Genomic DNA, 25,772 nt, shown 5'->3' on the forward strand with positions numbered 1-25,772 from the left:
ACTTGAGTTCATTTCTACAGGTGTGGCATGATCAAGAATTTAATCAGGTCTCTCACATCCCCAGGGCCTGACATCTATGAAATTAGCTTAGGCAGACTCCTAATGAAATAGATTTGGGAGTGAAAGCAGGTGGAGACAAGGTCTGTTGGGCTGGTTTGTACAGATTGTTTCCAAGGAGGTGGCAACTCATTCAGAGAAAACACAGCGCAGAAGCACCTTTTGGTAAGATTGTGTTTGGTGTTGAAAGGCGAAGAATACAGCTGGGGAACAAGATAGCAGAGATGCCGCAAATGGAATTAAACTTTAATACTTTCCAAATAGTTGCCAAATCTAATTAAGGATACACAACCTGGGCGAAAAAATAAATTCAAAAAATATTGCCAAGTGTAATAATTTACACCTTTAGGAACAGCGTGCTACATTATTTCCTTCTATTGGGTATCTCCGGTGTGAAAGAGACACAAACCAGCTTGCCCTGCCTGTTCACTGGGTCCCCTCCAGAAGGTCCAACCCATCTTCAAGAGTACAATGCAGCTCCGTGTACCCAAGCCATGTTTTGTGAAGCATGCTGCAATCTTGGGGGGAGGGATAGCTCAGTGGTTTGAGCATTGGCCTGTTAAACCCAGGGTTGTGAGCTCAATCCTTGAGGGGGCCATTTAGGGATCTGGGGCAAAAATCTGTCTGGGGATTGGTCCTGCTTTGAGCAGGGGGTTGGACTAGATGACCTCCTGAGGTCCCTTCCAACCTTGATATTCTATGATTCTATGATCTTCAAGCCCCCGCTTATGGATCAAATTAAGGATTTGCTTGAGCTGGCCTACTTAGTCAAATGGGTTTGTCAAAGCCAGAAAATGGAGGAGAGGAAAATTAGAGGAATCAACATCCTTCTTGGGCCTGCAGTTTTAGCCGCCCAAGTAAAAGGCAAAAAATCTTTATAGCAATGGAGCTTTATTTAAAAAGTTATAAATTAGTATTGTGGATTTTATTGTACAATTATTCTCCTTGAGAGAGACTCCAACAAAACAGCATCTATAGATAAATAGTTATGGTACTATTGATTATTAGTCAGCATGAAGAATGGTACGTTTTGAATGGAAGAGATTTTATTGCCCTCTTTTCTTTTCTTTTTTTTAACCAATACACGAGGGTTCAGAAGATGGACTTCAATAAGCAAATCACCAAACTGTCTGTTTATAGTAATAGATCTAATAGCTATTGTTCTAGTACGGGGGGCTTCAACCTGTGGGCCGTGGATCCCTGGCATCCGCAGACTGTATCCAAGATTTCCAAAGGGGAACGCGCCTCCATTCAAAAAATGTTAGGGGTACGCAAATGAAAACCACTGTTCTGGTAGGTTATTCAGTAACCCTACCAAGCTAGATGGACCTCTGATCTTTGTATATGTCAAAAACTTTCCAGACATTCCGAAGACATATGGCAGATTCCTGGCATTGGGGAAGGGGCAGGGTTTTTTTTGTTTAGCTTGTTACAAACCATTTAATCATGAACGGCACTTCTACCTTTTCCTACTGCACTGGACACACTCCAGCGAAGAGCACTGAACCACTACTGCCGCACTCACGTTTACAACACCCGCTACACCCAAAAGCAGGACCGCTCTTCTAGAAACCAGCTTACGGAACAGAATATTCACCACGTCTCTGGAGGGCTGGTTCAACCCTCATCTCAGCTAGGCATTTGCAATGCGCTCACCAGTCTGGTACGGTCTTCACATTTTAGATTAAAACTCACATCAAAATTGCTTTATACTGTAACTGCACATATCAAAACAAGTCATCGGCTTATAATAAGTTAACACACAGCATTGTGCGTATGGCTCTCCCACATCTAAACAGTGCTCTCATGCAGAGTTAACATGACAATCACTCAGCTCTCGCACCTAAAACACTTCCAAATGCCACTCTTATCTAATAAGATGTGCCCATAACAATACATATTAATTGAGCTGAGTCCTGTGCAGAGGAGTAGTTTTCAGCTAACATGTCAGTGTTCTAACAGGAAGCGGATACCCAAGCTAAGCAATAAAGGGATGCATCTCTTCACAAAGAACTCTCCCCACCTGTCAACAGATGCTTAAAGTGACATGATGAATATGAAAACAGCCAACTTGGGCATTAATGTACAGCAAAGCAGCTGCTGCTTGCCTTCCCACCTAAAAAAAAATAGCATTTATGCCTATATGGATCTGATGGTGAATAAGTACGAACCCCTTAAATATACAAGTTTCTAGATAAATACACCCACTCTGCCACCTCAATGCTTCTGTGCTTCAGCTGAGAAATAAACAGTTTCATTGGAAGTCTTGAGATTCTCCAAGTAGGTGTTAGTTTAATGGGAGTGTGTATGTCGTGTATATACCTCTCACATGCCCACACCATGGCAGAATGCAAATCATAGTGAAGAGCACAGGTAGCTTCTCTCAATTATGGAATTAATGTAAATCCCAGCGCCATTTTGTATCATGCAGATGAAATTATATTGCATTGCTTCAGGATATAAAATTCATCCTTATAAGGAAGCTTCATAACTTATGAATGAAGGTGTAAAAGGTATGAAAGTTTTCAATTTAGGAGTAAGGATAAGTAATTCTTTATGGGAGGGCGTATGCGTGCACGTGCATCACACACAACACTTACTTTGTTGGTAATTAGGTATTTGTGTGAGACTAACACCAGAAGTTACAGCTTTTGAACTTTTGGAAATGCTGAGGTCTTTGAAATTTGTAATTCATTTGAATGTACTTTAAGTTTAGCTCTTGATTATGGGATAGATCTGCAGAAATCCACAGCTCTGTCTGTCTGAGCCAACACGTTTCTTGGTTTTACTCTTATCCAGAGTATTTTGAGCTGAATTTATTACTCTGGTTGCTTTTTCCCTTTAAATTTTGTTTTCTTCTCTCCTGAACGAATTAAATAGAATAAAACTGAACAGCAGCAAGAGAAATCCCATTGCTCAGTTTCCACAGCTCCTCAGTAGTGCATTCCCCTTCTCCACCACCCCAAGCATTTAGAAAAGCAGATGGTTACAGCTTAAAAGAAAATTCAAATAAACGATTGCACACTAACATTTTATGTCTAATATAAAGATGAACCTTTCAATCGTTGGTTTGGAAGTGCTGGGAGCTGTACTGGATCCCAGAGCAGCAGGTATTTCCATGCCCAAAGGAACGCATACAACAAATGCCCTTCTGCTCCAGGGACCGAACCCAGATCCCACCACTTGAGACAAACGCGTATTTCCATCAACAGGATTAGGGAGCATGAGGAGAGACTATTTTTGAGCAGGTCTAATCCCAGGCACCAGAGGGAGATAGCATGCATACACCCCAGGTAACAATACAGAGTCCAGGAACCAAACTGTCTGTGCAGTGCATGGGCTATACTGAACAAATCAACTCCATTAAAATAGCAGTTAACATTTGGTGCCTGCTTGTGACCAGCACCCCAGTAGGATCAAAGCAGTGTGGCTCATTGCCCAACAGGAAGAGCTGGTCTTTTACATGGACGTAGAACAAGGTGGAGCAAGGGGAAGTTGGGAGGGAGAGGAACGAACATCAGGACTCCCATCTTGGAATAACTAGCAGATATTTCTGCAACACAAGCAAATAGCTTGGTGCAGCATTAAGACAACACAGCTGGACATGTCTGATGGTACAAATGCCACTTAACCAAAGCGGTCAAGTTCAATTATATAGCCATTTTCCAAATGATCACTGAAATAACAGAGACGGGGTTAACAAAAAAAGTCAGGTCTCTTTCAGAAACTAAAAAGCCCACCGGTGAAGAAGGGGAACGCAGCTTTTTTTAAAGTTTGGAAACAAGATCTCCAATAACATTACATAAATGTTCGACGGGCAATCGGATCCTGAAGAGAGAACATGCAATAAGTGTTGCAGTTATTAGTTATTGTGTGCAAAGGGGGGTGGAAAACATCATTGCAGAGACAAGTTGAAAATAAATGCGTTTTGTTTGCAGAGATGTTATATGATCAGTAAGAAGCATCTCAGCCATTTTGTGCAAGCAGTTTTCCTCACTTTTGATGCTCCGCTGCCATTCTGCCTCACTGTATCCTTGTCAGTCAGTGGCTAACCTTGTCAGGGGGAAGAAAAGGCTGGAAAGTGACAGGTTTGACAACCTGTCGGATGCCTGGTGCTCTACTCTGCTCCTGATCTGATTGCTATCAAACACTAAACTGCTGTTCCTCCACAGAGGAGCGCAACTTGATGCTTACAAACCTCAGCCAGGAAAGATAGCAAATCGGTTTAGCTGCCAAGATACTTGCTTTGTCCCTTGCATGTGTGTTCTAGATTTCCTTGTTTATGATCGGATATTTGAATCAGTGTTACATAGGGGAAAACTCCTCCAAAAGCTCCAAATTTATTATTTAAATGGAGATTATTTTTCAAGGAAGTGGAAATTGGAGATAGAACGGTCAGATGTGGAAGGATGGAAGGGGGAGGGGAAAAATCCCATTGACAGCTGGGTTCTTGTTGCTTATTTCACACGAAATTTCTTTTCTTTGTCCTAGATGTTCATCATTCCAGATCTCAGCTTCCTGATGCCTTGGGTTCCAAAATCCATTCAGTCTAGTCCCAGGCTCGGGATGTTCTCTTTGGAAGCACGTTGGAACAATATAATCCAGCCAGAACTAGGTGCACCATGCAAGCAAGACAACACTTACCGTTTGAACCTCCAGCGGGTGATGGCATATTTTTATTTCTCCCTCTTCTTTTTCAGGAACGGTTGGATCTCCGTATGCAAGAGTGTAAAAGAAGTACATAGACTTTAAAATCCTGCCTTGTAGGTCTTTCAATTCCATCACCCATTGCTAAAGCTAAAAGCATAAATAGTTGGGAGAAAAGCCCTCGTCATCAAGAGCTTAGCTGGCAACATGGTGAATTCAGAATTACAGTGTATTTCTGAAAAGGCAATTTGGCAAATAGATGTGAAGGAGAGGCTGCAAGCAGCACTTATGTTGCTCTTTCCCAAAGGAGCTTGATTTTCCCATTTAGCAGGACTTTCTAGTGTTAAGTTATCTTCCGAATTCCCTTTGCCCAGTGAGTTTAAGCCAGATTCTGCACTGGTTTAAAATGAAGAACTTCTCCACTGCCAAAGCAAATACTGTCAGCTGGAAAGTGAAGATGTTGCTTATTAGCAGGGTTGACCAGTTATTTCAGTTTTGATTTCTAAGAGACAAGCTGTCTTACCCAAAGGGAACATAAGGAGAAAACTTACTGGGACTAATGAAATGTGCACTTCTCACCCTGCTTTAAGTCAAAAGAGAACTGCAAGCTTACAGCTAGAGAAGAGACTTGAGTTGAACCACATGAGCATTTAGACTCTAGGTCCCACTTCCGTAATGCCCTTAAGCACATGCTGAAAAGTTAAGCATGACATGCTGAAATCATTGAAGTCAATGTGCTTGAGTGCTTTGCTGAAGTGAGGCACCAGGCTACCAACAGCAGGCTTGTTCCTGCATTCCTGGGGCCCTCAAAACACCTACCTAAAATCTACGTTGGATGCGCAAGGATCGCATGTTCAGGCCCACACCACTTCTAGCATTTGGGAGGGAAGACACAACTGGGAACTCTGTTTTACCAAACAAGCGGAGGAAGTGATTTTGAAATATTTGGGTCTGTGAAGGTTCAGATGCACTCAATCTATGAATATATTTTTAATATTTAGGACCCAAAGACCTGACAACACTTATTAACAGACATAGAGAGTACTACCTCATTAGGACCATTTGCAATTGGACCGTTATGATAAACAATTGTTTGCAGGACCAGATTCTTAACTTTTATTTTCACCAAAAGCTTTGCACTTCACAGTCCTATCTGGACGCATGAGAGCTCACTGGAGATAGCAGCATTTGGCTAATTGTAGGTACAAAGAAAAGTCACTGTATTTAAGACCCAAAAAAATATTACAAAGCTTAAGATTAGGGAAAGATTTAGGTAAGAAACTGCAAAGCAATGAACGTTTAAAAAAATGGATAGCTTACATCTCTGTTATCACCAAAAGGTTTTCGGTCTTTGGGGTTTTTTTATTTTTTGTAATTGGTAGTTTAGTTGAGTTCTTAATATACTATCATTTTCTCTTTTTAGGCTCCAAAGAGAGGGTTATTTTTAAGCAAATAAAAGGCCTTTTAAAACTGATTTCTCTTTTCTGAACAGTGTGGAAATATATTCCTTTTAGAATGCTCCACGCTTGAAAAGGTTACTGTGGCCTTTCAAAATACCACATACTGTGCATTCTGTAGAACATTAATGACTTTGAGGATGCACTGATACTTTCTAGTACATCTTAACCTTTTAAAAATTGGGCCTTCATTGTTTTACCTTAATAAGCAGTTTGTTCACCTTATGTCATTTATGTCTTGCAAAGGCCAACCTGGTTGAAAATATATATTAGATGTAAAACGGCTTGTCTTGCATGGTGTAGTTTAGGGAACATAATATGTAGTAATTGCATCAAATACAACGTGCTGACTGCCCACCTCAACCTACCATTATGACAGGCTTCAAAAAAATACTTGCTGAGCAACTGACTTACTCTCAGGCGTATTTATCAAGGCTTCCTTCAAACTTATTTGTTTAAAAAAAAAAAATCCAACTCAAGCTTAGGTTTTATTCACTATACAGAAGTTCACCAGCCAGCACAAGCAGCAGACTGGTTCTTGGGAAAAATCAATAAGAAATCAACTATGATTAATGGTGTTTGACAATTTTTTACATTAATCACGTTTCCATGCTCTCAAGAATGTGAAGTGGAAAATCTATACTCATAAAAGTGTAACTGGGAACATTCTTCCTACTTACCCAGAGATGCAGGGGCCTAGGCCTTACAGAATTATAATTTGAAACCACCAATTTTTTTTTTTTTTTTAAATGTACAAAATAGCTCCTCTTTAGTCAAAGGAAAACTGAAAGGAAGAAAATGGCTCCTGAGTGCTCTCTCCCACCTTAAGCAATTCTTTGTTGTTGGATAAATGATCACTTTGGCCTCTCTGGTGATCCCCAAACTCTAGGCATTTAGAGTCATACTAACAAATTAATAAAAACACAAAGCAAGTTAAAATATGATCACAGTAGAGCAGGGGTCGGCAACGGTCGGCACGCGGCTCGCCAGGGTAAGCACCCTAGCGGGCCGGGCCAGTTTATTTACCTGCTGACGCGGCAGGTTCGGCCATTCGCGGCACCCACTGGCCGTGGTTCGCCATCCGGGGCCAATGGGGGCGGTGGGAAGCTGCGGCCAGCACATCCCACGGCCCGCGCCGCTTCCCGCTGCCCCCATTGGCCCGGGATGGCGAACTGCGGCGAGTGGGGGCCGCGATCGGCCGAACCTGCCGCGTCAGCAGGTAAATGAACTGGCCCGGCCCGCCAGGGTGCTTACCCTGGCGAGCCGCGTGCCAAACGTTGCCGACCCCTGCAGTAGAGAATGAAATCACTCTTCTCCAGGGATCACTCAGGAAACAAAGGTTTCTTCATTAGCTTTTACAGTCAATGCCCCTCATGGAAACCAAGCCCTTCGCCGCCTGAGAAAAACCATCTTTATGATCCACCAATGGCAATAAAAATGTTTTTGTAAAGTCATGAGACTAATACTTTAGAAGCACATTTTCTTCCAAAGTCAGAGAAAAATGGAGGCTAACATTGCTCTATAAGAATGTACAGCAAACATAAGAACATAAAAACGGCCATACTGAGTCAGAGTAAAGGTCCATCTAGCCCAGGATCCTGTCTGCCGACAGTGGCCAATGCCAGGTGCCCCAGAGGGAATGAACAGAACAGGTAATCATCAGGTGATCCATCCCATGTCGCCCATTCCCAGCTTCTGGCAAACAGAGGCCAGGGACACCATCCCTGCCCATCCTGACTAATAGCCAATAAAAACAGAGAAAAGGATTTACTATAATAAAAATAATTTGTCATGCCTTGACATTCTGTAAATTTACACCTATGCCAAAATTAGCTAATGGCACCAAGAAGTGGGCTAAGCACTTCACATACAAGAACGAAGATGACTTCTGTGCCCTAGAGCAGCGGTTCTCAACCAGGGGTCCACAAGGCCCCATGGCTGAAGCCCCGATCCCCAGCGCCCCATGGAGCTGAAGCTGGAAAGTGCCATGGAGCAGGCAGCAGCAGTGTACCTTCCTCTCCTGCCGGTGCCCCCGGTTGAAGCTGCTCCTCAGCTCCCAGCCCCCCTTTGCTCCCTCAGAGGTAGCCGGTAAGATCCCCCAGTTGGGGAGACCTGGCTCTGTGGCTGGCAGACCCCTCCGGGAACAGGGACCACAGGGGAGCCCTCCCAGCACAGAGCCCCTAATACCCCTCTCGCTACACCCTGCCCGCAAACAGCCCAGGCTACCCCCCTGCCTGCAAGCTGAGCTACCCCAACTGCACACAGCCCCTAGCTACCCCCTCCCTGCACCCTAAGCTGGTTTCAAACTTTTTGAGCTAAGCCCCCCAACTTTAAGTTATAATTTTTAGTTGCATCCCTCCTCCGCCCCCCTCCCCAGACAGGTGGGTGACCTGCTGAGGTGAGTCAGGGGGTGGAGATGGCGCTCCCTCCCTGGACCCCACCATGCGGAGGTGGCTCGAGCCCCACTGGCCCCTGCCCGCCCCAAATAGAAGTCAAACTACGCCTATGCCCAAGGCCCCTGCCCCGAACCCTCCCGCTGGGCCCCGGGCCTGCCTCAGAGAGAAAAAGGTTGAGACCCCCTGCCCTAGAGAGCTTACCAAATAGAGAAGTGTCATAAAATCAAAGTGTCAAATTTTAATGTAGGTGGCATTAAACACAGACTAATTCATCCACACCCTGGGATTTCAGAGCGAATTGATTCAAGTCATGACAACCATCTTCCCAGTTCTCTCCACATTAACATTTATGACTCTCTAGACCAGTGGTTCCCAAACTGGGGTTCGCGAACCCCTGGGAGTTCGCAGAACGTTACAGGGGGTTCGCCAGAAAAATTTCACTAATGGCGGACAGAGGACCCTGGGCATTGGAGACAGCAGGTGGGGCCCGGTTGTAGGGCAGAAAACCCGAGCCCCAGGGAGAACGGGGCCGGGCAGTTGGGGCTGGCAGCCCAAGTCCCGGCGGTCAGCAGGGAAGCTGGCAGCCCGAACCCCAGCGCTCCGTGCGGGGCTGACAACCCGAGCCCCAGGGAGAACGGGGCCGGGCAGTTGGGGCCGGCAGCCCGAGCCCTGCCCCCGTCAGCAGGGAAGCTGGCAGCCCGAACCCCAGCGCTCGGCGCGGGACTGGCAGCCCGAGCGGGGCCGGGCAGTTGGGGCATCCATCACACTGAGGAAATTTAAACTTAAATCCCTGAAAATATTCATTTTTAGGAGGGGGTTCACGAGATTTCACAGTTTAGTGAAAGGGGTTCGCGGGCTGTTAAAGTTTGGGAACCACTGCTCTAGACTGTTCAAAGAGGGTGGAAACAAAATGCGACTGATACACATTTGAGTTAATTTAAGATCACCCTCTGAATGTAGGGTTTACGTCTCAAGTTCCTAACAAACAAGTTACCGTGCACAAAAGAAATTGAGTTTACAGGTCCTTACACTCCTTATTCATGTAAAATTCAGTGACTTACAAGTAAAGATTCCGAAGGGACTGCCACAACAAAGAGGGATACATAAGTCTAGAGGTGCATAGATATGTTCTTGTTTAAAAAAAAAAAATCCATGTAGCAAGCAACTGAATTATAAAGAATTTCACAGTACAAGGAAAAAGCAATTTACTTGTTACTGCTTCAATTTGTTAAATCATTTAGCTTCATATATCAACACTAACTCTAAAATCCCCCCCACACCTCCCATAATTCATCATTCTGCAAGCTACAATTCTTATAGGGGATCCAGGTATTGTTTCTACAAAAAGCATTGGAAACCGATGGCAGAAAAGCAAGTGTAAAAGAGCACAAATTTGAGATCTTCACATGCCGGGAGTATTTATTCTCCACAATATCACAACAGAAACTGCTCCAACTGCTCCCATTACAGAGGCTTCCAACTCAATATCGATTCAGTGGTGCTGTCTGGAACTAATCTGCACGGAGAGGCATTACCTTGCAGCAATGGTAATCTAACGTCGGACGTTTCACCATCCTATCGCTATAGGTCAGTTCCAAGTGGTATTGAGTCAGGAACCTTCGTTACAGAACGAGTTGGAGCATTCGTTATAGTTCCTCTCCATTATGGCTTCTCGGGAATGGCTGCAGAAACGACCATATTTCACCCTTAACAAGTGGCTTTTTGAATAAAACCTAACCCCATGATGCCCTTTTGCTTCACACCTTTGTGTGTGGTCATTACAGGGGCTAAGGGAGTACCACCCATTGGAGACATTTGGGGCCCGGGTACGTCATCTTCGCTGGGGCCAAACCCCCTCCCATTTCAATTTGGGTGGGCCAGGTCCCAATACAATTGTCCCTCCCTTCTCCCCACCAGCCCTTCCCCTGAGACCACTTTTTGCTTGAATCTAAAACCTTGCTACATCTTTACATATATTCTCTCATACTCTGCATGCACAGACGAGCCTGCCCTCTTTTGTAAGATGTATTGCTTAATTAATGAATTCATTGCAGGCAATTAAGGTGTGTTTGAAAGGAGATAATATGTATTTTTTTCACATGAAAGCACCAGTTTCTCTCTAGCAAAACTATATGCAAGCCATAATTAAGTGACTGTTTGGTATAACATGGTATATTCCTGCAGCAATTATGGGTTTTATTGCTATATATTACTGCACTTCACACACACAAACTATTTTTGTGATCATAAATTCCTTCGCTACCAGATTGCTCTGTGCGCAACAAGATAAACATCGAGCATGTAAATATCTTATATTATTTGGAATACAGTAGCAACCATTTGGAATCCGTAGAAATGAAAGACCCCAACCCAGACTGAGGCCCCATTGTGTGGTCACTCCACAGACATAAGAAATCCCAATTGCTAACTGCTTGCGACCTAAACAGACACGGGTGGGAGAAAAGAAGGTTTATTATCCCCATTTTATAGGTGGGAAAGAGAGGCAGAGAGGGATAAAGTGACTTGCCCAGGGTCACGCAGGATGTTTGTGGCAGAGCTGGGGCGTGAAACTCGAATCCCAGTACAGTTGCTAGATCATCAGAAAGCCAGACTGCCCTTCTCTCCAGGGAAGGGGGGGCCCTCATTGGTGGACAAAATAATGAGGGGATGGGCCATTCCACCAACCTCTGCCTTTCAGGGTCCTTAAAATAAACGATTATGAGAGGGGGAAAAAAAAATCAAGAGAAAGGAAGCAAAAGGGGGACAACTGCTGACTGAAAAAAGGGGAAGGAGCAGGCTTAACCCTCATGGCACCTACCCCACGGTCTCCTGGGACCCCACTGTAATGCCACTGGGCCTTCTTCATCCTGATGCTGAGAGGTATCCTGCTCCAGTCGGGCCAAGAGAGGGTTGGTGAGATGACATCAACACCTACACTTGTGACAAGTGTTCGTTCACAGGCGATAGGGTGTTGTTGTTTTTTCTTGTATCATTTTGTTGTGCGAGTTCATTCGAGAGCGCAGGGATTGTTGGGTTTCACCCACACAGTTATTAGAGCATTTAGTGCACCAGAGGAGGTACACCACATGTAGCGATAGGCATGCCTAGGACCTACTGATCTTGAAGACGTGTTGGGAGGGGGATATTGATCATCGTAGCCATGGAGATACATCTGCAGGTTTAGCATCGAATGAACCCACACAGAAAAACGATAAAAGACAAAAAACATCCTATCCCCCGGGGGGCGAACACTTTTCACAAAACGATCATTCCATATCTGACCTCTCAGTCCTTTTCCTCAAAATAAATCTGTACAACACGTTCAAAAGACGAGCGTGGGAGCTTAAATTCATAACTCTGCTAGACACTAAAAACAATGGCCTTAATAAAGGCGCTGGATGTATGGCTTATTACAACAATCTGTAAACCACTAACACTCCCCCCACCACCACCTTTTTTTTTTTTTTTGTCCTATGACTGCAGAAGTGGTAAAAGGCTTCTTTACTTTAAAGGTCTCTCATAGTACGGGTGAACTATTTACACTAAAGAATCTGTTCCACTTTGTATTTAGCTGTGACACTAACGGCTGGTCTACAGTGGGAACTTACATTGGCAGAGCTAGGTCTCAGGGGTGTGAAAAATCCACACCCCAACAGTAGGATTATATCACCTTTGAAATGCAAAAAAACTGGCAACCCTCACCCACAAGGCAAACCCACCACAACCCCCAACCACAAGGCAACTCCACAAATCCCGCCCTTCAACGTCCACTTATAGTATCTAGTGAGAAAAGAGATATCATTATTGATAACAAATGAGCATTCGTTTTAACAGCACATTCTGCCAGCCAGTCTATGCAGTCTTTTCGTTTAGCCAGTTGTCACTGAATGTACAGTTTCTGATGCAAGCTTTTTTTTCGGGGGTGTAATAGGATCACTTGCACCATCGCCCTGATCTTCCATTATTTAATATGCCTTGCACGTCTTCTTACTCTTGCATGACTCAAGCCCTCTCTCTGACATATGCGCGGTGCGCTTGCATGTTGGGGAGCAGACAGCTGCTGTATTTTCAACAGTTTTGATCTGTTATCAGTTAAACTACGGACATGGGAACACTGCAGCATCTTTAGCTGGACGTAGAAACTTATCTTTAGACCTACGTAAAAAAAAATCTGGCAGATTAAGTTATCTTTCTGGCAACTGGCAAATCCATAAAAAAACCCGGCCAGGCCAGTCAAATACCGGCCAGGTGGTAACCCTACCTGAGAGACATAGCTATGCCAGCCTAACCCCCAGTGTAGACAGCGCTAGGTTGATGGAAGAATTCTTCGGTCAGCCTAGCTACTGCCTTTCAGGAAGGTGGCTTACCTACGCTGATGAGAGAACCCCCACACCGCCGTAGCATTTTATGTGTAGACATACCCTGAGTATCTTTCCCAGACCAGAAGAAGAGCTCTGTCTCACTTGAAAGCTTGTCTCACTCACCAACAGAACTAGGTCCAATTCAAGATATTACCTCACCCACCTTGCCTCTCTAATATCCTCAGACCAACACAGCTATCATGACACCGCATACAATACAGTGCAGGCATTTCCGATGACAGGAAAGATATGTCATATTAAAAAAATATCCAAACACCAGAGAAATAAGTTATGTGGATTTGCAAGTGAAGCATAATTCTCTTTAGGAGTATCGAGGGGGGAGGAGAAGGAGACGACATGATTCCTCTTCCCCCACAAACTGAGCCACTTACCTGAGAGGAAACAGGTATATTTCCCGGTCCTTACAGCCAGGGCCCTTCGCCATTCACAGCATGGAGGGGGGAAGGCGACATTATGTAACTATGGGGCAAAAACAGTGGCTTCGTCTGATCTTCAGTGGCAACCAGTTCCACATCTGTGGGCCCCTCCTGAACACAACCCACCTTCCCCAGCAAGTTGGGACACAGGATCCCACTGGCCACAGAGGGACAGATCAGATCAGGTCAGCTACCCAGGCCCGAGTCCATTTAAGTCTTTAAAGCTAAGGACAGGACCTTGAAAGGCACCCACTCCTGGGAAGGAAGCTAGCGTAGAGCAAGACATGTTGGTGTAACACGATCTGCTCCGTGTAGCAGATGAGCCACTCTAGCTCACGTTTCCAGAGGGCCTTTGGGTCACCCCAAGGTAGAACAGCAGCCCAGCGTTGAGGTGACAAGAGGGAAGAAGTGTTTCTGGGCAGAGCTGCTGTCTGGGCGTCCATGTGTACTGAGGAGATACATGCAGTCTGGACTGAGGAAGAGGCCCTGGCTCTTGCTTGAGTCTCAAATGGTTTCTTTTCCGCCTATTGGCATCACTTCTCTTTCCTGGGCTGGGTCTGGGGGAACCAGTTCCCTCAGTTCCTGGAGCATCAGGGTGGCAGGTCTGCCCATGCTAAGTGGGAAGGCGGAGCGGAGTGCAATCTGCATCATGAAGGCACCACGGCATCCTTCAGGCCACCCGAGCTTGAACATGAGGCGGCAGGGCTGAGCTAAGTGGGGCTGAACCGGCCAGAGTGCTCCATGGGTAGGAAGAGGTTTTGCCCATCGTTCTCCTGAGCTATACCAGGGTGAGGAAAGCACGGAGCCAGCTCGATGCTGCTCACTGTATCTCCACTGTACCCTGCGGGCAGAGCAACATGCAGGATGCCAAAGGCGACCCCTTGGTCTAGCAATACCAACTAGCATGGACATTTCCACTGACCCTCCGCTGAGCGAGAGACGCCCCTGAGAAACCAGACTGCAAAGGACCTCTGGCAGGGAGCAAGGCAATTCTGCAGGTGGTGCACAGACACCTCAGTAACGTCACTCAGTTACAGGCCCGCAGCTAGTGAGCATATTAGCGTCCCCAGAGGACATGCCAGGACTATCCTGCTCTCTGGTGGTCCTCTCAGAAAGCGGCACTCACAATCTCCCTCAGCAGCCGCCCCAGGCACCCTGGCAGACTACAACCACGTGCTGCTCAAGGCACCAGGGAAGAGTTGCCGATCCTGCAAGACCCCCTGTAGCGTATGCTGGAATGTTTCAAATGTGAGGAGAGGTGGCCCGTGGGATTCTCGGAGACCCAGCTTTTGGGGAGAGTGTGTCCTTCACCTCACATGACAGGATGTCAGTCAGTTCAGCATGCCAGTCCCACTGCTGGATACTGGTACCAAGCCGGTCGGGATGTTACAAACATTGGGGGACTGTCACAGACCTGCCCAAAGCACTGGATGTTCCCAGACTGAACAACCTCCAGTGGCAGAGTTTCACTGAGGAGATAAAGAACAGAGAGGGGAAATCAGTCACTCACCCCCTCAAGCCAGCTACAGAGGCTCTCAACCTTTCCAGACGACTGTACCCCTTTCAGGAGGCTGGTTTGTCTTGTGTACCCACAAGTTTCACCTCATTTAAAAACTGCTTGCTTACAGAATCAGACATAAAAATACAAAAATGTCACAGCCACACTATTACTGACAAATGGCGGACTCATTTTTACCATAGAATTGTAACAGAATAGAAATATTGTACTTACATTTCAGTGTATCGTATTTAGAGCTGTATAAACAAGTCATTGTCAGTATGAAATTTTAGCTTGTACTGACTTCGCTAGTGCTTTTTATGTCGCCTGTTGTAAAATCAGGCTAATATCTAGAGGAGCTGATGTACCCCCTGGAAGACCTCTGCGAACCCCAGGGGTACACAGACCTCTGGTTGAGAACCACTGACCTGGGGACAGAGCAAGAGACTGCAGTATCCAGCTCCTATCTATGTACTTCTCTGGCTCCCAAGCACTTCACAATTATGAATGCATTTTATCACCAAGCACAGCTGGGAAGCAGACAGGGAACTAAGGCTCAGGGTAGACAGAGGGACTTGCTCGCGGTTACACAGGAAGTCTACAGAAGAGTCAGAAACTGAGCCCGGGTTTCCCGAGTACCACTCCAGTGCCCTAACCACTAGGTTAACCTGCCTAAGAAGCCTGACGGATCTAATCTAATCTACCTAATCTATCTAAAAACCCCATGTGAAATCAGAACCATGCACTGCAACAGGGACTGGCTGTGTAGGAGGATTTAGTTACGGATTCCATCCTTCACAGCCATTTTGAGTCTGCTCTTCCGACATCACTAACAGAAGTTCCTACACCGTTCATTGGCCAAGAGTAATCAACCGGCAACAGCAGGAGAGTGTTTTACTCAGATCTGAGTGGCTAAAATTATACTTCAGCTCCAAGGAACTACCCCTGAATGCATCTCGACAGAGCACCTCCCTAGGCCTTCGAGGAGGAGATAAGAGAAGGGGTAGGAGAGTCTCATGCCTTAGGCACAGTACCAGACAAATTCCCAGAGGGCACCTGGCTAAGCTCCCTCTTTACAACCACTGAGTCCACCTGAGGGTACTGTCCACTCTTCAACTGGAAGCTCTTAACCCTTTTTCCCAAGCGCCAGGCCAGTTCATTTGCACCACCTCCAAGACTCCCACTTCAAAAAAGGGATTTACTGGACCAAAAAAGGAGATGCATTCTGTTTTCCAATGCAGAAAATAAATACAAGAATAATAAACTACTAATACATGGTTGGGGTGTGATGTAAGACTAGCACCAGACATACTAAAAGCCCCAACATTATTTCACAAAGAAATCAGAATCTCATATTTAGCCGTACTTTATCCAACACTTAATTTAACAAAAAAACAAGAACATTTGGACTAATGAAGCACTCTGCACAGAAAGGTCTCAGTGTGTTTGGTATGATCTCTCTTGTAGATGTACACAAATAATGCAGAGAGAGATGAACTGACTTACTTGCTATTTGACCCAGGTGAGTGGCAGAGGCAAAGAAACTATCTGTTTGATGGGGACCATGTGAGACCTCCAGGGCTGCTGAATAAATTAGCTAGATTTATTTTAAAAGATCTCCAGAGAACACATACTTTTATCTTATTATTCAGTGCTTAAAATACAAAATTAAAAATAACCCACATAGTTGTTACTGTCGCTATAGTTAGAACAACTCCACACACTTATATTTTTAGGCCATCCCCTTAACTAGCAATAATTTGTATCACACCGAGTAAAATGTTGCTCCTTACCAACAAGACAGATATAAATTGTATTTCCTACCCTACCCCCATTTATATGGTTTAACTTTCCTAAAAGGTTAGAATGCCCATTTAACCATTAATAAATTAATATAACAAGTACAGGATATTGTCGTAGAACACAATAATTAGAGCAAGCTGTGCCAGAAATGGAAATTAAGTTTAAACTTTTAAAAGTGCTGTTCTGACCGGCTCTCAAAAACACAGCCTTTCGTTCATGCACCCAAAATAGGACTGTGAAATCATCTCTTGACATTTCTGATTATGAGTAATAAACCCATCATGTGATTGCCAAAGGAAATTATACCCTTTTTATGATTTAAACCTTTGTAGTCTAGAACGAACAAGAGCGTTCAAGCTGTGGAAGAATAAGTGAATGTTACATACATTTTTAAAAATTTTATTAAAGCTAATGTTACAAAATTATATAGTCCGCAGGTTAAGAAAAAGGTGTCTGTACATCTGGGTATAGTGCTAACGTTATTCACAAATACAAAGTTTGTTTTTAAAGTCGTAAGATACATATAGTGCAGTGTTTCTCAAACTGGGGTCACTGCTTGTGTAGGGAAAGCCCCTGGCGGCCGGGCCGGTTTGTTTACCTGCCCTGTCCGCAGGTCCGGCCGATCGCGGCTCCCACTGGCCGCTGTTCACTGCTCCAGACCAATGGGGGCTGCGGGAAACGGCGCGGGCCGAGGGACTTACTGGACGCCGCTTCCAGCAGCCCCCATTGGCCTGCAGCAGCGAACCGTGGCCAGTGGGAGCCGCGATCGGTCAGACCTGCGGACGGGGCAGGTAAACAAACCGGCCCGGCCCGCCAGGGGCTTTCCCTACACAAGCGGCGACCCCAGTTTGAGAAACACTGTTATAGTGCACAATCAGCAATAACCCAAATTTAGGTGAATAAGTTTAAGAATACAGTTTAGCTATTAGCATCCAAGTATTCGGGTACATCACTCATGAAATGGGTTACAGAGAGTTGGCTGTGGAAAGCAAAATATATCAATGAGTGAAGATTGTCCCTCAGTAATTGAGAATTTAGGGTAGGTTGTCCATTTAGAAAATACAGTACATCAGAAAAGTATCTGAATTACTTTCCCGACTGCACTTCTCATCAGCACTCCAGCTCATCCCTCCTGGTATTGCTGATGTCTGGTGATGTGTTCTATGTAGATGTCCCTCGACCACCTGATGGTGTCTGACACCATGAGTTGCCACATCAGCCGAGCGTAGCGTTAAATAATAAATAAAATAATATATGGAGATATACCTATCTCCTAGAACTGGAAGGGACCCTGAAAGGTCATCGAGTCCAGCCCCCTGCCTTCACTAGCAGGACCAAGTACTGATTTTTGCCCCAGATCCCTAAGTGGCCCCCTCAGGGATTGAACTCACAACCCTGGGTTTAGCAGGCCAATGCTCAAACCACTGAGCTATCCCACCCCCCTTACCAATTCCACATTCTCTCAGCACTTGCTCTTACTGGGGTCCCATGCGCCCAGGGCTAACTACAGCCTTTTTACATCCAATACACATAGGGTGGCTAGGTCCCAATTTTCGACTGGACAGTCCAGTCAAAAAGGTGACCTTACAGTATCTGGTCAGATCTACTGACCAGACACCCAAAGTCCAGTTACTGTGGGTGGGGAAGACACCGGGTCATCACCTACGCCAGCCAGGGCAGCTGCAACTCCCAGCCCCAGCTCTGTAAGTGAGTCCCTCCCGACTTGGATGGGAGAAGGAAGAGCAGCGAGCGGTAGGGGGGAGGACCTTGGGGGAAGAGGCGGGGCCTCAGGGGGGATGAGGTGGGAGGGAGGTTCCAGCTCTCCTGTTGGAGCGTCCAGTTTTTAAATATTACCAAGTAGGCAGCCCTACGTGGACGGGCTGACATCTATTCAAATGCTTCTTTGTACTATACACTATGTGCGACTTAACTACAATTCCAACATATTTTAAAAAGTGAATTGGTCCCTAATTAGCGAACAGTTTGTGAGCAACTGCCCTTAAAATGTTAACAGCTGAAATGACGATAACAATTCTGTTTGCAGCTATAATGGCTTCTCATTAGAGTCTCTAGTTAAATATTTTCCAAAACTATCTGGGGAAAAAACCCACAAACACTTATTTATTTATTACTAATTGTAGAAGGAGAATTCCAAAGAAACAGCAAGGAAGCGGTGGCTTTTTCCACTTGAAGTATTTGCTACAGTTAGCCACGCATGGGGCCTCACACATCTCCTGCCACAGCAGAATTTATCACCATTAATCTATCCAATCAACAGGAAAAGACTCAGTGGGACTCAGACCTTAGTGAACATACTCCCTTATGAGTATTCTGCCATGGAATTAGAAAAGCTTAAACCTCTTACACTTATTTAGCTGACAATTCTTTATACTGTCTCCCCTTCGTGCCCCCAAGCTCCTTTGTAGGACAAAACAATGATTTAACAACCTCCCACAAATAAACTAGCAGCAACAGATATTCTCTCCTGAACATAAGCAGCACAAAGCATGCAAGACAAGTGAAGGTGGATTTTTTCTTTCATTTCCTTTATAATGAAAGCTTGTGCGCGCATATAACGTCCACAAAGACACATCACGCATTCTGCTAGCTTCCCCAGCTGCACCTGAGTCCGAATTTGTAACACGTTGGCTACTCCAGACCCAAGTCTCTCGACTATAGGCTGCTAATCATACCAAGCTTCCACCCGTGTGGTTATTTCGCATGGTGTACAAATGGGTAGCATGCAGAGCCCACTTAAACTAACTCGATGTCACCGAATCAAACTTCAATGAAGAGACATAACTGGTTTGCTCAGAGACCACTGGCCGGGACAGACAGACATAGGCTGTGACCCTACCAGGAACTGCCCATCACTGAAGTATGTTTCTGCGAATTATGCCATTACACACTTAAATAACTGACATTTTCAGGACAGCCTAGTGTCCTATGTCGGGGTGCTGACAATCCCTTCCCAATAGGGGCAGAGCTCCTGTTTCCAACCCTGCAAGGCAACAGGAGATGGACTTGCTTTTCTAGACCTAAAAAGTATCTGAATCTCACCCATCTCAGCTTCTGCCACGTTTACTTTCTGGGTTTTTTAGGGTGGTGTTTTGTTGTTGTTGTAGTACAAGAAGAAGAGAGGAGGGACTATTTCTCTGGCAAGTTACTGGATTTTGGTTTGGATTTTTTTAGGTGATGATGGTCTGAAGCGGTTCGTGGGTTTAAAATGTGAAAGTCAGTCCCTCAGGAGATGGATTAATAGGCACAGTGCAGGTGAGGCAGTTAATGTTGTCTGATCATTTACCAGATGGCTCTACAATTAAAATGACCGATATCGGAGTATATACGTTATCTGAGTGTATACAGAGAGAGTGTAAACAATTTGTAAATCAAGCGTATAATGTAGTTCATAGTGAATGGCATTTGATAATGTTCTTTTTTTTTGTACAAAGTAACACATTTGGCATTACAACAAATTAAATGTGGAAGTTAGGATTTAGAAAGAATACAAGAATAAAATTCACTAGTGTTCTAGCAGAACCCATACTGGATACAGTCTGTTTTGCTTATTTAAAAAGGCAATTTAACTGTAATCCAGTGTGACCTTCACTAACTATGGTCAGTAGCTCTGGTACACTCAGATACTGGATGGGCAACACACACATTCTCTCTCTCTCTCTCTCTCACTTGAGTCATTTCAAATTGTAAAATGAAGTCTTTGAGGTGAATCAATGATGTTCCTTGTTATCCCAAGAGGGCTTTTCTTGTCCACACGATGCAGTTATTAAAGTCCCTTTTTATGAACAAATAATCTCCCAAAAGCTTTAGGTATTGACGTGGTAGAACGTCAAGAGTTCTTACACTCTTAAAAAACACTGTTGGCCACTTGAGCATGCAAAATGTAGCGTAATCCCTAAAAAGAGAACTGACGCCTTTGCAATCTGATTTGTGACCAATTAAGTTCTTTGGACCAAATTCATACTTTATGTAAATTGGTGCAGAACTCCGCTACGGTCAAGAAAACGGTGTTTATTTACACCAGGTCTGAATTTACCCCTTTTCTTTACACTTCAGAACATTTAGGCCTTGATTCTCCTTTCATTCACACCAACTTTACACTGGTTCGTAGTTTATTTGGAGTTACTCCTGACTTACGCCACCCCAAGGATCTTGAATAATCTAGATCATGATCCTTGAAACTCAAAGCTCCATTACTTAAGATTCAAGCTTCAAATTAAAGCTGTTTTAATACCCACAAGTTGTCAAAACCTCAGGGTAATCTGATTTCAAAGTGTTATTCACTTTGCGGATTAAAACGGTTGGCTTGGAACCAAAATGAAACGAAGTTTAGCAGCAAATACCTTCTAAAAAGCCAAAGTAGGGGCCTGCTGATGCCAGGAAAGGCACCAAAGGAGAAGTGCTCCCGCAGTTTGTTTTGTCCGTGAACTGAAATTGACAAAATTCTTACAGTTGCCATTTTACCAAAATACACCCTGGAAGCAGCAGGCCCAGATAAAGAGGCAGATTTATTTACACTGAAATACAATTAGGTTAGAGGTAGTTAATGGAGTCCTTATGCCCATTCAGAGCAGCTTGCAAAATCAGGACCTAAATCACTGCTCTAAACTAGAAAAAAAGCACTACATTTTAATAAATTGAGAGGTTACACTTAAAACTCGGATCGCTGTAGACAGTATATATCAATGACCTTGCCATGCGAGGTATCCTCTGGCTGAGTTGACCTCTATTTCATACAGTACTTACAATGGGCCAGTCACTACAGTATGTAGACACAGAGGTAATCTCATTTTTTCAAGTGAGAAATAAACATTTCACCACCTTGCAGGTACCAGAACAGGAATTAGAATCGCTCAGATTTTGTCTGTGTCCTTAACTCCCCTAACGGAGGCTGGCTGTCTTGTGGTCAAAGCTCAGCGCTGGGGAGTCGAGAGACAAGGGGTCTATTTCAAGCTGAAAGATTTCCAGTGTGACCTGTAGAATATTAATGCCTGTGACACAGATGAGAAAGTAGATTTTTTTTTTTTTTTTTAATTTGGGAAAGCAAAAATGTCACTACTCATTAACTCTAGCAGCTGGGAACGGCCAGCACGGCACTCTTCCCACGAACAAAAAAATTAATAAAGGAATTCCCGTTGAGTAATTTAGCAAGGCATCAGTGTGGTCAACATTAGGTTGTTTCATCCGGTCTTATGGCTGGACTGGACACCTGATGAGACGGTTTTCAGAGCAGAGGAACCTTCTACACTGAGTCAGGGGTAATGGGCTCTCTAATCAGATACTTCCCCCCTGTCCAAAAAGAAGAATCTGGTACAGCCCCTATTAATGATGATCCTGCCTCTCAGAGCTACTTAATCCAGAAGCTAAGACAGCAAGAGGCTTCTGTATTTCCACAGCAAGTTTATTATTCTGTATGGATGAGTTTTGTGTAACCCTTGTCTGGGGTCAAGCAAGAGCAGAGGAAGGAGATCAGGTGTATTTATTGCTGCTGCCTGTCAATCCAGTTGACAAGATCATTACTCATCAATTCCAGAGTGGTGGAGCCAGCCTGCAGGAATCAGTGTCTTCTCTATGTGGCTTTACTCCAGTCAAACCAGCATTAGAACCACTGCCTACAAACAAAAAAACCTCCCCAAACCCACTCAACCAAACACGCGAGGTCCAAGAACAAAAAACATAAGAAACAGAGCTACAGGGAAAGGAATTATGTAGAAGAGATGAAGTCATCGCCACACCTATGAGGAAGCAATTAGCAACTTGACCAGCGTGAAGAATATTAGCACCTAGATAGTAGCTGATCGGTGTCCATCAAAATCCACAAGAAAAGGATCACAACCTGAATGCTTACATTAGACACTCCGCTATTACCAATATCCTGGGAAGTGCTAGGGAGCGAATTTGAAAAAACCTGCCCAAATATATAATCATCAGGCACTGGCACTTGTCTTTCCCCCTGCTTCGGTCTGCCAGACGTCCTCTGGAACATCTCAGGTATCTAATCAGATAGAATCCTCTCCATTTTGGGCACAGTATGTTGAATTAGTCTGTACTGTGTTACACCATGCAACTTGAATGGAGCTGTTCTTTGGAAGGATGAATGTTGGATACCAGCTTTATATTTGACCACCAGCCAAAAAAGAACAGCCAGGAGTCGGGAGGGGGAACAAAACACAAGATTCTCACTGAATGCAAACCCCAGTTTCCAGCTGGGATTAGCTTTTTCTAGACTGTATTTCTTTGATGTACTGCAGACATTTAAGTGCCATTTTCATGGACATATGCCACAGGCGAAAGCAGAATGAAAGGGGATGGGTAAACTCCATCACTCCTAAAGTTCAGGCCCAGAACTCAAAATGGGTTATTCAGAACAACTCCGCCACTGTTAGGAGTCTCTGACCTGGCTTTGCCAAAGAAACAGCAAAAGCAGAGAACACTGTGAAGGGCCTTGCCTAAAATAGCACAAAGCTAGGATATCATCTGGAAGCACCATCCCCTTTAAAGTAACCAGAGTTCAACCAATGCGGTTAAGTCAAAACAGTAGGAAGAGAGCCAGTTCTGATCTAGGCAGAGCCATTCATTGTTGCTTTTAAAAGGTGTTTTTCTAGGATCAATATTAGTTTTTTTAATGGCTACGCACCCTTGATGCAGCCAGAGCTAAAGGAAAGAAGAGATTAGTAACTAGACAACAGTAACACAAACTGATTGTGCGGTCTTATTTTTCCACCTTTATCAAGGGCCTGCTGAAAAATCTCAGCAAGTTAGTGGGGCGGGGAGGCAGGAAAGCAAAAGAGGTTAAAAAAAATCCCCATTATTTAGTACATGCTTTTTTCCCCAAGTAATAAGTTTCTTGTAGTGATTCTCGATTGCAAAAATGGTTTACGTTTTTATTCCTTCAGGCAACACAGCACATGAATTCTCCAGTTCTCTCATCAGAAATGCAAATGCATTAAAGAACACACGCAATTCTAGTTCAACACATTAACAGCAAAGCAAAGAGCTGTCCAGAGAAATGTGTGTGTATTCATTCATAACAAGTTTTTAGAAGAGAAGGGAACGCTAAAAGAAATGTGTTATTTCTTAAAAAGTGAATGTTGACTAGTAATTGCAGAAGAGCTGACGGATCAGACATTTCTCCCCACCTATGTCTAGCTACATTATAAACTCTGTGTTGCAGACTCTCTCTTTTTATGTGAGTGTCCAGCACCTAGCACTCTGGAGCCCTGATCTTAGTTGGGGTCTGTAGGCACTAAACAACAATTGTAATAATAAACAATGTGGAAGTATAAGTGTTTGTGCATGCTAGTTGTGGATACATGAATACACGTGATTTATTTCTATAGGTATCTGGACAGGTGTGCATTTCTGTGGTTATGCTCTATGGATTTGTATTTGGGCTTCAGGAGTGGGCCTTTAATGGACCCACTGCAGCTGTGATAATGTGTAGTCCTAATTCCACACACAAAATTACAGTAACTTTAGTGAACAAAAAACATAGATTCATAGATTCTAGGACTGGAAGGGACCTCGAGAGGTCATCGAGTCCAGTCCCCTGCCCGCATGGCAGGACCAAATACTGTCTAGACCATCCCTGATAGACATGGAGCTGGTTACGAAAAATGGGAAGAGGGGAGGGAAAGAATCATGAAAACCTTTGTGAAATTTCATTTTTTTTTTTTTAAATCACCCTTTTTGACTATTTTGCTGCCAACTCTAGCGTCCGGTAACAAATAAAACCTGAACTTAGCATAATACATCTGTCAAAACAATAATATGCCTGTTTGGGCCTTGCAGTGAAAATGAGCACGTGAGTGAGGGTAGGGGAGAACAAGTGACGGAGGGCCCCCAACTCTGATTGAGTGAGCAGTGGGCAGGGCCTCGGGAAGGGGTGGAGCCTCCAGGAAGAGGTGGGGCAGTGGGCAGGGCAAGAGTGTTTGGTTTTCTGGAATTAGAAAGTTGGCAATCCTAACCCCCACCCACCAACAGAGGACAGGGAGTCTTGGTAATACCCCGCTAAATACCTACCCTAAGAAGGTCCAGCTACACCACAAGAAGCACCAATCTAGCGCAAAATTCTCTGCACTGATTGAGGCCACCCACCTTATAACCACATTATATTTCTCCATTGCCAGTGTGGTGGGAACAAGCCATTTTAGAATCATGTTACGGCTTGCACCTTGCTCCCCCAGGCCATTATAAAGCAGTTTTATTTGACAGAATAGCATGACCCTTTGTTCCCCGTTAGCAGGTCCACACAGATATTGCCTCCAAGCTAATGGACCTGGTCCTTCATCTGAAGCGGTAGAGGTGAATTCTTTTGGACAGTGATGTCTCAGGTACAGCCCCCACTGAGGACTTTCCCTCTCTGATGGGAGGATTCTTCGGTAGGTTAGGTTAGCCCTTCAGCTAAACTCCTCTCCTTTCTGGGCGATCTACGTTTAAAAACAAAGTCACCAAACAGCATGGCCCTTCCTGAGTCTGGCTAGTTAACACACACCGTCTCTGAACAATTTTCTCAAGGTGTCTTATCAGAGGAATATATCCCGACCTTCTAAGCCTTCTTCTCAAGCTTGACGCAGCACTTTCTCCCCCTTCCCCAAGGTCCTTCCCCAGCCTGTCTCTAAGCCTCCTTTGCCTGTCTCCCTCTCAGCTAGGAGTCACACGGTCAGTCTTGCCCAGTCTCAACCTCTTGGCCCTTCACTGGAGAGGCATCTCTAGCAACTGCTATTCTCTTCAGGTTCCTCTTTACGCAGCTTCCTTTCCCAGCATTCCTTGCCAGCCCGATTTAACGAGCAATGATACAGCCTGCTTATCACATGGCTGAGTCCCATTCATATTTCACAGTAGCATTTCCACAGCAAAACTCCCCATGTTTCAACAGTTATTTTATACTATATAATTTGAACCTTTGACAACTTTGCTTAGTTACAGCAGAAATTCACCCACTGTTCTTGTTACATTTGAGAATAGAAGTTCCATTGTGTTTGTGAATCTGAACTTTTAAAAGGTTAGCGTGACTGGGTTCCCATCCATGAAGAACAGGCAGCTAGTTCTATGTATAAGAATGACTAGTAAGCTGTAGGCGGCTTTCTGTGTATGGC

At 44.5% G+C, this 25,772-nt stretch overlaps 1 protein-coding gene across 1 annotated transcript in view; it reads right to left on the bottom strand.

The window, feature by feature from the left end:
• Positions 1-25,772, bottom strand: part of HS6ST2 (heparan sulfate 6-O-sulfotransferase 2) — a 224,008-nt gene that overhangs the window by 161,310 nt on the left and 36,926 nt on the right.

The sequence above is a fragment of the Emys orbicularis genome, chromosome 9 (genome assembly GCF_028017835.1).
Source record: "Emys orbicularis isolate rEmyOrb1 chromosome 9, rEmyOrb1.hap1, whole genome shotgun sequence".
Classification (NCBI taxonomy): Eukaryota; Metazoa; Chordata; order Testudines; family Emydidae; genus Emys; species Emys orbicularis.